The sequence below is a fragment of the Acinonyx jubatus genome, chromosome C1 (assembly GCF_027475565.1).
Source record: "Acinonyx jubatus isolate Ajub_Pintada_27869175 chromosome C1, VMU_Ajub_asm_v1.0, whole genome shotgun sequence".
Classification (NCBI taxonomy): Eukaryota; Metazoa; Chordata; class Mammalia; order Carnivora; family Felidae; genus Acinonyx; species Acinonyx jubatus.
Genome location: NC_069381.1, coordinates 20,020,921 through 20,037,210, shown reverse-complemented (window position 1 = coordinate 20,037,210; position 16,290 = coordinate 20,020,921). Strand labels below are relative to the sequence as shown.

General features: G+C 51.1%; 1 long non-coding RNA gene across 1 annotated transcript; it reads left to right on the top strand.

The window, feature by feature from the left end:
* Positions 1-8,641: 8,641 nt before the first annotated feature.
* Positions 8,642-15,976, top strand: LOC113599464 (uncharacterized). The gene is made up of 3 exons (XR_008293329.1): positions 8,642-10,373; positions 12,544-12,595; positions 12,710-15,976. It is a non-coding gene; the product is annotated as an uncharacterized LOC113599464 (long non-coding RNA).
* Positions 15,977-16,290: the final 314 nt, after the last annotated feature.

The following is a 16,290-nucleotide window of genomic DNA, read 5'->3' as shown; positions in this document are numbered from 1 at the left end:
AAAATAGAATTGCCCAAGCCCCCACCCTCGAGAGTCGGGATCAGCAGAGCTGAAGTGGGGCCCTGGAATATGCATTCGAACCAAGCTCCCCACCCTATGATTCTGATTCAGATAGTCTACACCGGTGGAGTGCCATAATCAGGCAAGCCTGGGTCTAAATCCAAGTTCTATTCCTATATTAGTTTGGAATCATTTCAGTTAACCAAAATAACAGGGTTCTTGGGGCACCTGGCTGGCTCAGTAAGTACAGTGTGCAATTCTTGGGGAGTTGTAAGTTTAAGCCCCACATTGGGTGTAGACTTTACTTTAAAAAAATAAATAAAATATCTAAAAATTAAAAAAAAAGAAATAACAGTGGCCTAAACAAGACAGAAGTTTACTTTTGCCATGCATATGTCTAGAAAGGTAGTCCAGGCTGGTACGGTGGCACCACAATCATTCAGGACCCAGACTTTTGCTCCCAAATCCTCCACATTCAGCTGTTGCCTGATGGTCCAAAATGGCTGCTCCAGCTCCAGCCATCACACCTATGTTTCATCTAGCGGGAAAGAGGAAAGGGGAAGAGACAGGCAAAAATGGAGACGTCCCTCCACTTAAAGGCAATTCCTGGAAGTTGTGCGTCCCGCTCCTAGTACATTCCATTGGTGATAAAGTTAGATATGCTACAAGGGAGGAGGGAAAAATGCAAATATTTACTTGAGTGTTTGTAAATGGTGATTTAAGGCACAGAAAGAATGTCCAAAGTAGCTGAAAAAGAGGGAGACGGTGGTAGAAGTGAAAGATAAAATCAGCTAACATCAATTGTCTACTTACCAAATGCCTGTCACTGTCCTCAGCACTTTACACGTTACCTTGAATTTAATTCTTCCAACGATCCTGTGAGGTAGGTCCTACTATTCATTCTTTGTCACATACCCACCCCTAAACCACACAGATGGAAAGATTAGCCTTGCCTGCTTACTCCCTGAGCAACTCTGAGCAAGCTCTGTGCTGGCAAAAGGGAATAGGAAAATCATATCCTGTATACTTGGTTGAGACAAGACACAAGTTACAACCTGCCCCCCCCCCCCTCGACCCGGTACATTGCCCCCAAAACCTTGAAAAGTCAGACCTCTGCCAGCCAGGAAGAAAGTGTACATGCCATTCTGATGTCTATAAACCAGGGGTCAGCAGGGCTGCTCTATAAGGCTGAGGTTTCACTCAAACCCCATCTTATGCTCTGTGGATGTGCTAGAGGTTTCTAGCTCTGGCTTCTTCTTTCTGCTGACACGTTATGTCTGTGGGTATTTGGAACCTGGGGCAATTGCTGGGCTCTGGCACCTGCAGGGAAATTTGCTGTGGGCACAGCGCTGGGCACAAAGTAGGTACTCAGTAGGTTCTTGCTGACTGAGACCCAAAAAGTTATCACCCCCACTATGTGGCAGAGCTGGGATTTGAAGCCACAAATTTTTAATCGTAATGCTCAGATAGCCTCAAATAGCCACCCCTCTCTACCCACATGTATCAGGAAAATCTCTGGAGCCCGGGGTCTAGGCTGATGGTTCTGTGGACAGACACCTGCAGGAAGAATGAGTTTTGTGTAGGCTTTCAGGGATTTGAACAACTGTGGGATCCTCCTGGCTGTCTTCTCTGTTTTCTCCCCCAGCTCCCCACCTGAGGGATCCTACATAGCACAGAATTGAGATCATTTTCACTACAGAGGGAGGAAGGGAAGGACAGGCTTTCATCCACAGGCACTTGGAAACAATTTCTAGAAAAGCAGCCTAGTACATAGTTGAGAGGCTGGACCCTAGCTTGGCACTCCTCTGCTTCGTGACCTTGGCCAAGCTAGCGAGGATTAAATGAGCTAATACATGTCACATAAAGCACCGAGAAAAGGAGCCAGCACACTGTCAACAGTCTCCCGGGGGGTTGAGAGGGCTGAGTTCTGGCCCCTCTTCCTTCTTTTTATACACAATAAAACTGGCTTTTAAATAAGAAGCGATACATTGCCAACTGGTAGAAAGAGTAAAAATTCAGATTAAAAAAAAAAATCACCTACAATCCCACTCTCCAAATATCATCTTTCCATTCTTGTATTTAACAAATACCATGGTGATCTGGTGCTGTTTGTTTTCCTCCCCACAGGGTGACTGGGATCCGTGGTCCTCCCAGGACCCGTCAGCATCTGAGTCACCCTGGTCCCAAACAGTCACCCCAGCTTCTGGCTTCCCTAATGATGGTGGAAGGTGATGTCTCAGAGACAAGAGAGAGGCTGAAGAGCAGGTGGGGCAAGTGTGGCTGGCTTGTCCCAGCCACCTGGAAAATTTTATAAGCAAAGTGTTTCTGTGACTTTTTTTTCCCCACGACTTTTAAAAGGCAAATCACAGGGGCACCTGGGCGGCTCAGTAGGCTAAGCATCTGACCCTTGATTTCTGCTCAGGTCACGATCTCCCGGTTCATGAGGTTGAGCCCTGCATTGGAATCTGTGCTGACGGTGTGGAGCTTGCTTGGGATTCTCTCTCTCCCCCTCTCTCTCTGCCCCTCCCCTGCTCATGCTCTCTCTCTCTCTCTCTCTCCCAAAATAAATAAACTTAAAAAAAAAAAGACAAATCAGAACTGCTACCCCTGCTTGCAATCTCCAACAGCTTCCTGTTGTACTTAGTAAAAAGCCAAGATCTCCAATGGCTGCATCCGCTGGCCTGAGTCTGAATCCTGAATCCAAGTGATTTAAACCTCTCTGCGCCTCTGTTTTCTTGCCTATAAAACAGGCATAACAGAGCCTACATCCTAGAACTGTTATCAGGTGAAATGTGCTAAGTCCATAGAACAGTACCTGGTGTGTGGAAAACCCTTGTAAGTGTGGGTGGAAATTACCATCACTTTTTTTTTTAATGTTTATTCATTTTTGAAAGAGAGAGACAAAGCACAGCAGGGGTGGGGCGGACCGAGAGGGGGACACAGACTCTAAAGCAGGCTCCAGGCTCTGAGCCGGCAGCACAGAACCCAACGCGGGGCTCGAACTCATGAACCGTGAGATCATAATCTGAGCCGATGTCGGACACTCAACCGACTGAGCCACCCAGGCACCCCTACCATTATTATTTTCTCCTTCCTTCCCTTTGCCCTCTACCCAAGGACACTCGCGCCAACAGTCTGACTGCGGAGCCCCCACTTTTAAGCCCTCTGCTACGTGGCCTCTGACAGCATCCAAAAGCACAAGGGCAGAGCAAGCTCTCTCCTCAGATGTCTTCCTTGTTTCGTGAGAGACGGGGGTTTTTCCAGAACCCGCTTCTGTCTCATTGAGCAGAACAGGGTCCCACACCTGGCAGAGAGGAATGGGAGTGCCATTACAGAACACCTGAACGACATTGGGTTTCTGTTAGCCTTGACCCGTGCTTCTCAAACTCCGGATGCGTCAGAATCACCCAGAGGTTTGTTACAACTCAGATTTCTGGCCCCCTCTCCCCGCGCCGCACCCCCACCCCCCACCCCAGGGCTTGATTAGGTGGGCCTGAGGTGGGGTCAGGAATCTACCTTCTCACGAATTTCCAGATGCTCCTGGTCCAGGGACCACATTCTGACGCTCTCGGCACAGAGAAGGATCAATGTCTGCCCCCAAAATGTAACCCAGTCTCCAACTGCGGCCTCGGCCCCAGGAGATGGAGCCAGGTGTGTGCAAACCCCGTGACTAGCCAAAGACCGCCTGGAGATTTCTGCCTGTCCTCAGGGCTCATGTTCTCATGGCCACTGTCCTGTTTCTGCTGACTTCTTGCAGCTGTTGCCTTTATTTCTACCCTGGAATTGACCCAAACAAGGGACAAGGGATGAGAATATTTTCCCTGGCTCCCACAGCCGTCCTGGATACAGGCTGTCGCGTGACTTTTACTAACGGCACAGCACACAGCAGAAAGCGGCTCAAGAGACATTGTGTTCTTAAAAGCCCTGAGGCCACCTGACCCTGCGGTTCTCATGTTCCCAGGGCCTGTCACTCCGGCCAGCTCCCCTCCCTCCTAGCTGCCCCTGGGGCAACCAGGACTCTGAAGCTCCCTCTACCCCCCTGCTTTCATCAGGCCTGTGGCCAAACCCCACCCCTATCCCCCTGCGTAGAGGGGAGAGGTCCCTGGGAGAGGCCCCCAGGAGAGCCATGAAAATGCCTGTGGGATAGCGTGAGTGAGGATATTGAGGTCGAGGCTTCCCCTGGGGGAAGGCAGCGCTTCCCAGGCAACAGACAAGACCTGGGGCTGGGTCCGTCCCTGGGAGGTTGTGTGGAGATGCATGGGGGCTAGGGTGGGACCCTGCCTTCTTGTGAGCTGGAGTGCGGAGCGGGCTTTCCCTCTGAGCTATCCCGGTCCGGAGATGGTTCTGGGAACATTGGTGGGGATGCTGGGACTTCTGCGCGAGAAGGGCGGGGGACCTCCCCCTCTTCTTCAGCTCTCAAAACCACTCTCAACAGGCTCCCAAAAGGAATCTCTGAAGCTTTTGAGCCTCAGAGGCAGAGAACCTGCTGGCCAGGCAGAGGAACCCCTGAAGGCATCCAGGGGCACCAGTTTGAAGGACAGTGTTTTAGAAAACTATAGGACAGTGTCTTTCAAATGCAGGTTGGTTTGACCTCCTCAGGCTCTGGAGAAGCGGCTGTGTCCTTCGCTGTGAACTTTGGGGGTGTTTGGGCAGGTCCTGACACAGGGGAGGACTCTCTTGGCTGTCAGCTTATTCTGAAATTTGAATTTCCGATGCACCTGGAGGAGCCCAGAAGGGGACCATTGTTATTTACAACCACAGCTTCCTTCTCCAGAGAGTAAATCCTGCTGCATTAAATAAAAAGGCCCCTTTGTTCTGAGGCCTCTATTGGGTCTGGTCCGGCAGAGACAGCCCGGTAGCAGTTGGGAAGAGAAGGCGGGGCTGGAGGCCCAACAGCCCAAAATGTTTGGAGTCACGTGAGGATCTGAGGCCCGGAAGCCCCTGGGGCATCGTGGTGGCAGGAGCTGCGATGGAGGCAGGGTGGAAGGGGGGGGGGGCGGGGAGGTGGGCAGGCAGCCTCGAGGGGTGGGGGCTGGGAGGAGGGAGAGGGAGGAGGGAGGAATGCCTGGTGGCCACAGCCCCGAAGAACAGGAACGTCCCCGTGCCACTTTCAGTCGGGTGCTGAGCAGCGCTATGTAACTTCCTCACACCGACACATCTTCAGTGAAATTCTGCTCACAAAGCAGCCTGGTATTCATGGTTTCTCGGGAGAAGAAATGGGCCGCATCCTATGTTTGAGTCAATTCCAGGGCAGAAATAAAGGGAACAGCTGCTAGAATTCAGCAGAAGCAGGAAGCCAGAGCCACACAATTGAAGCCTGAGACTTTGCAGAAGTCGCGCGGAGGGTGAGGGATGGGGTCGGAGCCAACCTTCTTTCAATCCCAGTGAGCTGAGAGCCTCCAGCTAAGCCTGGGCTCTGCTCCGGGGCAGACACTCGCCCCTTGCTACCTCGCCAAAAGAAGCCTATTCTGCTCGGTGGGGTGGTGAGGGCAGTGTGCCCAACCCTCGGGGGCGGGGTGGGGGGGGGGGGTGGTGAGGACTGGCCCGTGCGTGTTCCCACTCCCCTCTGCTGTCATTGGGTGGGGGTGAGTTAGTGACCCCGTTGTGGCCAATGAGACAGAAGGGGAAAGTGGGCTGGAGGCTTCCGGGAAGAATTGCCCGTCGCGAATGAAAGCAGAACGCGCCCTTTTAAGGCAAGCCCTGCCCCAGCTTTCGTTTCCTAGGCTGGTGTCTGGCAGAGCGGCTAGTAGATGAACCATAAATACGGGGGCTCCAGAGGCAGCGGAAAAGCACGGCGCTGCCTCTGATCGGCTGTGCGGTCTTGAACGAGTTCCTCCGTCTTTGGCCTCACGGTCTTCATCTGCAAAATGAAAACCACGATGGTTCCAACCACGGGGTTGCTGTGAAGATCAAATGGGTGAGCACACCTGAAGTGTCTGTGGAGTTCTGACGCATGGTGACACTCGGTAGATGATAGCTATTATTGCTGTTTTGCGTATCTGTGGATATGATGCTTGGAGCCACTGTACCATCTTTCAGGCATGCAGGAAGGACCCCAACACGGACGATGGGGGGGCAGAAGGAACAGAGGAGACTTCATTCAAAACGGCCGACTTCAAGACCTCTTAAGACAATAAAATCCCCGATTCTTCAGGGAACTTTTAGTTGAGTATTGTTACTTGCAGCCTAAGGCATCCTAGTCAATTCATATATAAAAGCTCGATGCCATTATTGATTTACAATGAGAAAACCACCTGGTCTGAGAGACACTCATATTTATTGAGGGCAATATTTACCTTGCAGGGAGACTGTGACATTGACTGCTAGTCATTCCCAAATATTTCCTTTCTCCTTCTTTCTTTGATAAGAAGACTGCCATATTTCAATGGGGTACATGCTACTTGGCTAGAAACTACATTTCCCAGGCTCCTTTGCAACTAAATGAGGCCAGATGCCCAAGTTTTAGCCAAAGGAATATGAATAGAAGTGATGCGAGCCACTTTTAGGGTTTTGCCCTTAAAAGAATTGGGCGTGCCCTTCCTCATTCTTATCTCTTCTTGCTGGTGGGAAGATAGCAAGAGCTAGAGCAGACACCGTGGATCCAGAAATAGAAGAGCCATTCTGAAGGTGGGCAGAGTTGTCCCACCAGCCTGGAACCACCTACTTCTGACCTCTTCTATGAAAGAAAAATAAACAATTTTGTTTAAGCCGCTGTATTTTTGGATTGTGTTACTACAGCCCATCTATATGAGACTCTAGAATATCAAGTGGAAACAATAGCACAGAAATGCTGTTCTGTGAATATTACTGTGACTCTATGTATCGGTTAGCTGTTGCTGCATAACAAACCACCAAATTGTTTAAGACTTAAAACAATGATTTATTGGGGCACTTGGGTGGCTCAGTCGGCTAAGCTTCCAATTCCAGCGCAGGTCATGATCACACCGTTCGTGGGTTTGAGCCCCACGTCAGTCTCTGTGCTGACAGCTCGGAGCCTGGAGCCTGCTTTAGATTCTGTGTCTCACTCTCTCTCTGCCCCTCCCTCACTCGCTCTCTCTCTCTCAAAAGTAAATTTTTTTTTTTTTAAACAATGATTTATTATTTCCCAGGATTCTGTATGTGGCTGCATTCTTCTGCTGGTTTTTCTAGGGCTTGCTTGCTTGTGAAGCCTCATTCAGTTGGAGGAATGGGTGAGGGCTGGGTTCAGCTGGGACACTGGGGATGGCTGGACTCACTCTCCATGTGTTCTTTCATCCTGAAGGAAGATAGCCCAGGCTGGGTTTCCTCACAGGGTGCTTCCATGAGCATTCTGAGAGAAAGCCCCAGAGCACAACCCCTCATCAGGCCCCTGTTTCTCTTGGTTGCTGACACTTCACTAGCCAAAGCGAGTCACATGGCCAACCCCAGAATCCACATGGGAGGGGCCTACACAAGGGTGTAGATACTACGAGGCTTGAATCATTGGGCCATTTGGATAACAATCAACCTCACCCCATGAATTTTGGAAGCTTATTATGGGTAATTAGAAATCCTAGTACAGTACTCATTAGGCCCATCTGCACAGGGACTAATAACCCCTGAGGAATTGGGACCATTAAAATTCATTCCTTTATTTGGTTCTTCATCACCTAGCTCCAAACAAGGGTTTCAGATTGTTGATGTAAATACAAAAGATTTTTAAATGATAAAATAAAATTTAAAATGAGTACTCTCATTTAAAATAAGAGGGGGGGCGCCTGGGTGGCGCAGTCGGTTAAGCGCCCGACTTCAGCCAGGTCACGATCTCGCGGTCCGGGAGTTCGAGCCCCGCGTCAGGCTCTGGGCTGAAGGCTCAGAGCCTGGAGCCTGTTTCTGATTCTGTGTCTCCCTCTCTCTCTGCCCCTCCCCCGTTCATGCTCTGTCTCTCTCTGTCCCAAAAATAAATAAACGTTGAAAAAAAAGTTAAAAAAATAAAATAAAATAAAATAAGAGGGATGCCTGGGTGGCTCAGTCGGTTGAGCGTCCGACTTCGGCTCAGGTCATGATCTTGCAGTCCATGGTCTGTGGGTTTGAGCCCTGTGTCGGGCTCTGTGCTAACAGCTCAGAGCCTGGAGCCTGCTTCAGATTCTGTGTCTCCCCCTCTCTGCCCTTCCCCCACTTGTGCTGTGTGTGTCTCTCTCTCTCAAAATAATAAAGATTTTAAAAAAATGAGTATTGGAGAGAATCAGAACAGAAGGCAAATGAAGGCAGGAAAAGAAGAAAAGATGTTGTCAGGAGTGGGGTCAGAATAAGAGGTATATGTGGGGGGTGGGGGAAGGGAACCTGCCTCTGCTAGGAGAGGTCACAGAAGGGTCATGGGAGAGTGCCTGACAAGATCAAGGAGATGGCCAGGGAATGGGGCTCAGGGGAGCTGGGACAAGGCTATGTCCCAAACACTCTAAGGTGGTGCTTCTCACCTGCAGAGTGGGTTTAAATACAGATTCTGAGGCCCAATCCTTAGAACCTGGATTTTTAACAAGCTTCCCAGGTTCTGATTCTGAAAGAGATGATCTCTGAACCACATTCTGAAGTGACTTTATAGCCCATAAGCTGGTGCCAGCTTCCAGGCAGGATGTTCAGAGGGGAAGAACAAGCAAGAGAGAAACGTCTTGAATAAGTGAATGGCTCTCGGAGTCCCAGGAAGCTTCTAGAAAAGGGAAAGGGATACAGTGTGATTTGGGAGCTTTCCAATAGTTGGGATACCTTATTTCCACACAGAACCAGCCTCTGCCCTGAGTTCAGATATCTCTTAGTAGGTCTCAGCTCTCAGCAATATTACCGGTTCTAGGAACCTGCCCCCATCAAAGGGACTCCACCCCTTCCCTGGCCACTGCTGATTGGACTGGGCTGGCCACCTGACTCAGGCTGGATTAATCCATTTTCTCTGCCAGGAAATCAGACAGAGGTAAGGGGTCTTTGATACTGTGTCCCTTGATGGCTGTTTTCCACGGCAACTGGCCTCAGAGCCCTGCTGCTGACCTTCAGGATTGCCCGGTCCCTGCCCTTCCTGGATCCTGGCTCTTCAGCTTCCCTCCATCTTGTGACACACTCTGGCATCCTCCTACTGAATTCCACCTTTGGCTGAGTTGGCTTCTGCCCCTGGCCTCCAAAAGCACCTTCACTACTACAGACTGGCCGAGGGAGTTGGGATCGGAGTTAGTGTGTCGAAGGTTGTCCCTGTGATTCCAAATTGGGCCGTCCCTAAGAAATGGGCCCATCTGGTCAGTTTCCTAAAGAAACCACGAGATGCCAAGGCTGAAGCTGTCGTTTGTTGAAAGAGCTGTGGCAGCCTGTGGCAGCCTGGGAAAGACACTTTGTGCTGCAGCTGGCACTCGCCCCTGAGATGCCGGAAGCTCATCAGTGAGGGGCATAGGAAGAAGCGAGCTAAGGGGAGGCTGGCGGGGGCCTGCACGGGGCATCACCCTCATTCCTCGTTGGACAGAGCCCGCTAGGGGATGAAAGAGATGTTCAAGATCACTCCCATAGTTCTGGGAGGCAGGGAAACTTCAGTGAATGAGATTCCCGTTTCTGGAAATTTACCTGAAGGCTGGTGTGGTAGGTGAGACAGCCCCCTGCAATCCCTGCCCCTGGTGGTCAGGTCCCCGTGCAGTCTCCTCCCATGTTAACTAGGGCTGACCTGGGCGACCAGTAGGATATGGCATGTGGTTCTTGAGGCTATGTCATAAAAGACCTCATAGCTTCAGCCTTCTCTTCGGGATCACTCACTGTGGGGAAGCCAGCCACCAGCCCTACAGAGAGGCCCACGAGGTGAGGAACTCAGGTCACCTGCCAAGCATCAGCACCCACTTGTCAACCAGGTGAGTGAGCCACATCCCAGTCAAGCCTTCAAGCGCCTGCAATCCCATCGGGCATCTTGACCACAACTTCATGCGAGACCCTGGGTCAGAGCCCCCACAGAATCTGTGAGACAATAAATGTCTGTTGTTTTCAGCTGCTAAGTCTGGGGGCGATCTAGCAATAGACGACTAATAATGGAGGATGAGTATGTGCTGGCTCGGAACTTTCCAGAAAACGTCACAAAGGGGACTACGGGATAAAACTTGCATCAAGGGGACCTCGGGCACCAAAGGCAGCCATGGGGATTCCCTGACTTCTATATCAGGGAGAAGGGGAAGGGAAACCCCTTTGGCAATTGAGGGAATGGAGCCCAGACCATTGGAAATAGCTGCTAACGCCCGTGTTCTTTTAGGGTCTGTCCGGCTTCATCACCATGACAGACAAAATAAGTTTAACAGAAAATATCGGGATTGCTGAGTGCCCCTCCTCGGGATAGTGAGAGACCCACCTCTTCTCCTGTGTCTACCAGTCCAGTGGACGCCATCCTGTTTTGCTTGGTAAAAGAAGAAACCAGAAAATCTGGTCTAGACCACTGAGGGGGCCCGTTCTCACCCGCACAGCCTCTCCCAAACCACAAGTTCCAACAGTTTCTCAGAGCGGACCTGAGGAAATGAAATACTGCCTGCACAAAACACCCAGGAACAACTCAGGGACGTCCCGATTTGTTAGAGCAAAGCTGTCCAGACCACTGATCCAAGCTGCCCCCCTGGGATGCTGAGTCAGCCTGTGTGCTTCCCCGGGAAAGACGGGGAGACTCAAGGTTGGGCTAACAGCTCAGGGACTTCTCATGGCCTGTCCGGGCTTGTCCACTTCCCTCTGGGAAAGGTAGGCCCCTGAGGGTTTCCTGATTCTTCCTCCCTTTCCTGCCTTCTCCTTCTCCATCCCATCTCTACTTCATGCCCACCACATCTCACTGCCTGCAGCCCCAAGGTGCTCAGACACCAGCGCCTTTCCCCCCAGGATCCACTCCCAAGTCGTTCCACTCTTTTCTCGCAAAGATTCTTCTTTCAGGAAACTCCTGAGGGACCTGACAACAGCATTTGGTGACCTCTGTCCTGCTGATGTCCCAGTCTTGATGTGGGGGCCCCTACCCTAACTCACTCCCCAGGAGGAAGGTTTTCTCCCACAAGCCTGGACCCAGCATACAGGGAAGGGCCAAGGGGCTAGGGTAGGACCCTCTTGGGAACCATGGCTGAGGCCCCAATAGGACAGATGCGCCCTCTGGTGGCCCCATGCCACAGCCCCACCACCACTCTTATGCCCCAGCACAGACCTCATTCACGATCTCATGGCCTTCAGGACCCTGCCCGCCCACCCTCGACCCTGTGCTGACTGCCCCTTTACAATGCAGAGGTCTCAGCTAAGGAGGGAAGTGAGGTCACTCCAGAGTTCCTTGTCTGCTGAGTTGTGTGGCACTGAGTTTGTAGTCATTCTCACTACATTCTGAAGAAGTTTTGAGACCCAGGAGAAGGGCTAGAGAGGTACCTTTTATGCTGCAGGCCTCTGTGAGTATGATCTTATAGGAAGGCCAGGGAGGGGCGCCTGCCTGGGTGGCTCAGTCGGTTGAGCATCTGACTTTTGATTTGGGCTCAGGTCATGATCCCAGGGTCATGAGATCTAGCCCCGTGTCCAGCTCCATGCTGAGTGTGGAGCCTGCTTAAGATTCTCTCTCCCTCTTCCCCTCTCCCCTGCTTGCAAAAAAAAAAAAAAAAAAAAAAGTTTAAAATTTTAAGGAAGGCCAGGAAAATGAGGTGGCATCTCAGCCATCCTTGGGCCTTGAGGGATGGAGGCACAGCCTTGCCACACAGCCAGAGCCAGAAGAGGAGGAGTCTGCTCTCTCCTTGGAAAATGGGAATAATAAGATCTTAAAAGGAGATTATAGAAGTAAAGCCTTTTATTCAACCTCTGATGAGGTGAATTTTCCAGGGGGAGTGAGCACACGGGTAGCCAGGGCAGGAATGGGGTGGGGTGAGATTTCAGAATTGCAGGTGGTTCCAAATCCTGGCAGCAAAGCCAGGCAAGCGAAGACAAGGACTGATTGTTTGCGGCATGTAAGTTTCTGTCTGGAGAACTCAGGAACGTGACCTGTGGGCCTGGGCACATGTTTGTCAAATGAAAAAAAAAAAAAAAAAAAAAGACTGAATCAGTGAATGACTAAACCAACAACCCCAGGTGGAAATGGCCCTCTGAAATCCTGAAATCCTGAAATCCTGAAGCGTGAAGACCAGTAATGGTGGAAAATTGGGAGCCGCCCCTCAGTTCCCAGCTCCAGAATTCCCTATGGTGCTGCTGAGAATTCACCTCAGCGCCACCTGCTGGTGGGAACTGACAGTGACCAGCTCCTGCTAGGCGGGGAAGTCTGTCACCTGGGTGCGGAAGGGAATGGTGGAGGGTGGGACCAGCGTCTCCCCAGGAACAGCTGCTCCCTAATTTATCCTGATCTTCCCGAGGGTCAGTCAAGAAAACATCAAAGGCTTGGAAAAGGCATGAGAGATTCTTGCGTGTCCTTTGAGAGAAGGTCTGGGGGTCGGCTACAGGTCCTCTGACCATCATCTGATTCTTTAGGGTTGTGTGATATTATTGATTATTTGATTGACTTTATAACTCTGTAGGGATAGAGACAATTTGTAGGAGACAGATAATCATGGAAATGATTGCTTCCCACAGCAAGCAAATGAGTCCTGTTCACAGCACAAAGAAGTTTTGTCTGGTAGAAAAGGTAAGTACCTGAAATCGAATCCTCATTCGAGCTTGTCTTAACATTTTGCTTGTTTCTTGTCAGTTAATAAGCTAAAGAAAACCTCTGACAAGTGTTCACTTGTTTTTATTGTAGAGACTCATGATTTTACCTTTCTGAGAATTATATCTGAGCAGATCGCTGGTCCCCAAGGAATCTACAAAGTCTCTCGCACCATCCATCCCTCCTGCCCCCCAATCTGTTCAGGTGGCACCAGCAGCTGCATCCTCTGGGTCGCCACTGTGCCCAGAACAGACTTCGAGGACAAGCTGCCCTTGTGTGCTTCTCTGCCAGCGTCTCCCTCCAGACTGCCAGCTCCCGAGGGTAGGGGCCAGGTCTGATTCTTGCTGGATCTGCAGAGCTCAGTAGATGCTGTTGAATGAATTTATGAATATACTTGGTCTGGACCACACCTCACTGCTGGTGAAGGAGCCTGGTGTATGGGAAGGGCAATTCATTCATGTGGCCTCTGAGCCTCAGTTTTTGCATCTGCGAAATGAGGATATTTCCTATGTGCTGATGGGAAGGGTGTCTTAAGTAACTGCTGCATAGTTTCCATCTTCTTCTTTTAATTTCTATCGCCACCTCCCACCCCACCCCCCAGGATAGTATGAACAAGAACAGGGTCATTTCCTCTGACTCTCCACCCTGAAAGGCCCACAGAAAGTGTCCAGTGACGTACTGCCACTCGGTTCATAAATGAGAAGGGGCCAGGGTGCCCACAGCCGGCGGACAAGCAGCAGGATCTACTCAGCAGAAGCCTTGCACTCCAATGCTGGGGGGTTGAGGGCAAAGGGAGGGCTGGAGACCCGAACACGAACAGGAACCCCAAGGAAATAACTGAAGGGAGAGAATGGCTGGAAGAGGCTGGATTTCAAGAAGCCACAAGTCCCGGCCCCAGCCCCAGGAACGCACCTGCTTCTCTGGCCCCTCCTTCCCTAAACAGCATCATCTGCTGAGAAAGCAGACTTCTGAATTCCTGGGGTTCGGGCGCCATCTCGTGGCCATTTCTGAAACTGCCCATCCCGGCTGAGCAGAGCCCAGAGGTCCAAGAGCAACGGGGAACCAGGCCAACACTCCTCCAACTTTCCTGGCCCCCACCCTCTTCATCCTCACCTTCTCCCTTCCATTTATTGAGCACTGAATATATTCCAGTCTCCGTGTTCAGCCCCTTTCAGGACTTTAGCACGTTTAATTCTTGGAACAACCTTAAAAGGCAGGTAACACTAGTACCATTTTACAGATGATGAAAGTGAGGCACAGAGAGGAAAAGGAGGTTTCCCAAGGCCGTACAGCTAAGGAAGTGGGCTAGAAGAGCTCCTCTCTGTACAGGAGAGGGGACAGTGAGGCATTTGATCCTGCTGCTTCGGAGACAGTTGGCTTTGCGGTCCTTTAGCTCTAATTCAAATACCTTTTCGGTGCTGACTCTGTGCCAGACCCTGCACTGGGTGCAGTTACTGGGGTCCAGTAACCCCCTCAGTCCCTATTAACCCCCTCCATGGCACTTATCACTGTATGGTCTGATTTCCTTCTTCAGTGTCCATCTCCCACCAAAACTGTGGGCTTCCTGAGACATAGGGACCGATAGTCTGTTTTCTTTGCTGCTGCATCTCTAGAACTCCGAACTGATCTCAGAACACAGAATCAGTGCCCCATTAACATTTGTGAATGACCTAACAAATCAGTGAATGAGTACAATTAAAACAAAACAAAACAAAAAAACAACTAGGGGCACCTGGCTGGCTTGGTGAGAAGAGCATGCGACTCTTGATCTTGGGGTCATGAGTTCGAGCCCCACACTGGGGGTAGAGATGACTCAAAAATAAAATCTTTAAAAACGTAAAAGAACTACAAGAACTAAAAACAAAACAAAACCCACCAACTAGTCTCTGCCGTCAAGGCACTGACAGTCTAGTGTGGAAGGCAGATTGGTAAAGGGCAGGTGTGGTTCCTGTCCCCACCCCTCCCCCTCCTCCCCCCCCAACCCCGCCTTCCCTCAGTGCTTTCCCAGAGGGAGCTTCAGGAGCCCAGAAAAGGCTCCTAACGTAGCCCTGCCCCGAGCCCTGAGGACAAGGCAGCAGAGCTGAGACTCACACAGGAAGGAAGGGAAAAGGCTCTACAGGTAGAGACCACAGGGCGAGCAAGTGCCTGGAGAGGAGAGCCCGCCTGCCGGAGCCTGCTTGCCCTGTGCGCACTGTGAACTCCAAGCCTCCAGGAGGACCGTCAGGGGAAGGGGAGAGGCCAGAGGGGAATTCACCCAGCTAGCCACTTCAGACAAATCCCTCCCTCGACTCGGCCTCATATTCCTCCTCCCCAAAATGGGAACGAGGCGAGGATGAAATGAGACACAGGGCTGGCACACAGAAGGGAAGCTTAGGTCCCCCAATGGCTTGCCCCACAACCCCGGATGCACTTCAGGGGCATAGCCTGGGGTGGGGTGGGCAGTAGCTGGGCTCCGGAGGCCACCAGGAAGTAGCCTGAGACTCAGCGCTGGAGGGGGGAAGCACAGCGCCATCTGCTTTAAATCAGCAGCGCCTCAGAGGTGGCAGCACAAGGAGGTCCCTGGGTCCGAGTACCCAACCCCACGAGACAGCAGGTCCGCCCTGTGATGAATGCACGGGCACCAAGTCGAGGAGGAACCAGGCCGGGCCTCACAGAGAGGGCACGGGATAGAGACCCTCGGAGGAGCCAATAATCCTTTCTTGTTTATTAAGCATCTTCTGTGTTCCAGCTATTAGAAACCCTGGCAAAGCAGCAGACGGTAAGCCAACGTAGTGTGTGTGCGTGGTGGTGTTGAAAATTTCTTCTAGGGAGAAAAATAAACACAGGAAGGGGAATAGGGACTGTGGGGGTGGTTGGCAATTTTAAATAGAATGGTGCCGGAGAGCCTTCAGAGAAGAGACCTTCAAATAGAGACCAGAAGATGTGGTATGGGAGGAAGCCGTGAGGATATCTAAGGGAGGAGGGTCCGGGGCTGAGGGGAAAGCAAGTGCAAATGCCCTGGGGCAACATCGTGCCTGCTGTGGTTCAAGGAGCAGTAAAGAAACCAGAGAGGGGACTGAGTGGGCAGAGGTAGGGGCCGGATGGAGTAGGGCCGTCTAGACCACTGGGAAGCCCAAATGAGCGTCTAACATGTAGCGACAGAGGTACACGATAGGAGAAAAGCACAGACCCGCTCATTAGGCAACTCTAAACTTGTGTCTCATTACCCAGCCACACCTCCCGCAGTGCGCTATGAATTAATATTTTCTATAAATCCTGTAATTATCCTGTGAATAGCACAATTATATTGCATTGTATTTTGTGTGTTAAAAGCACTCATTTGTTAAATGTAAACATTTAAAATATACCACGTATTATGCAGCTCTTCTTACTTTTTTATTTAATCAACTGGAAGCCTCAAATTGGAAACAGCGGGGGGGCTTTTCTTGACCCTCAAGAGTTCCCTGGAGGCAGGTCTGCTGCCTCACTCACCCACACCCTCACCTACACGCGCTCATCATTCACCCGCAGTGCCCAGCCAGAACCCAGGGCTGGGAGACAGAGACCACCTCAGGGTGGCCTCAGACAGGTCCCTGCACTGTCTTCTACTACAGCTGCCCCAACTCGCCTAGCTCTTGACATTTTACAGACAGCATCCCTATCCTCACGGACCTTCGCTACAAAACGGGCAGGGA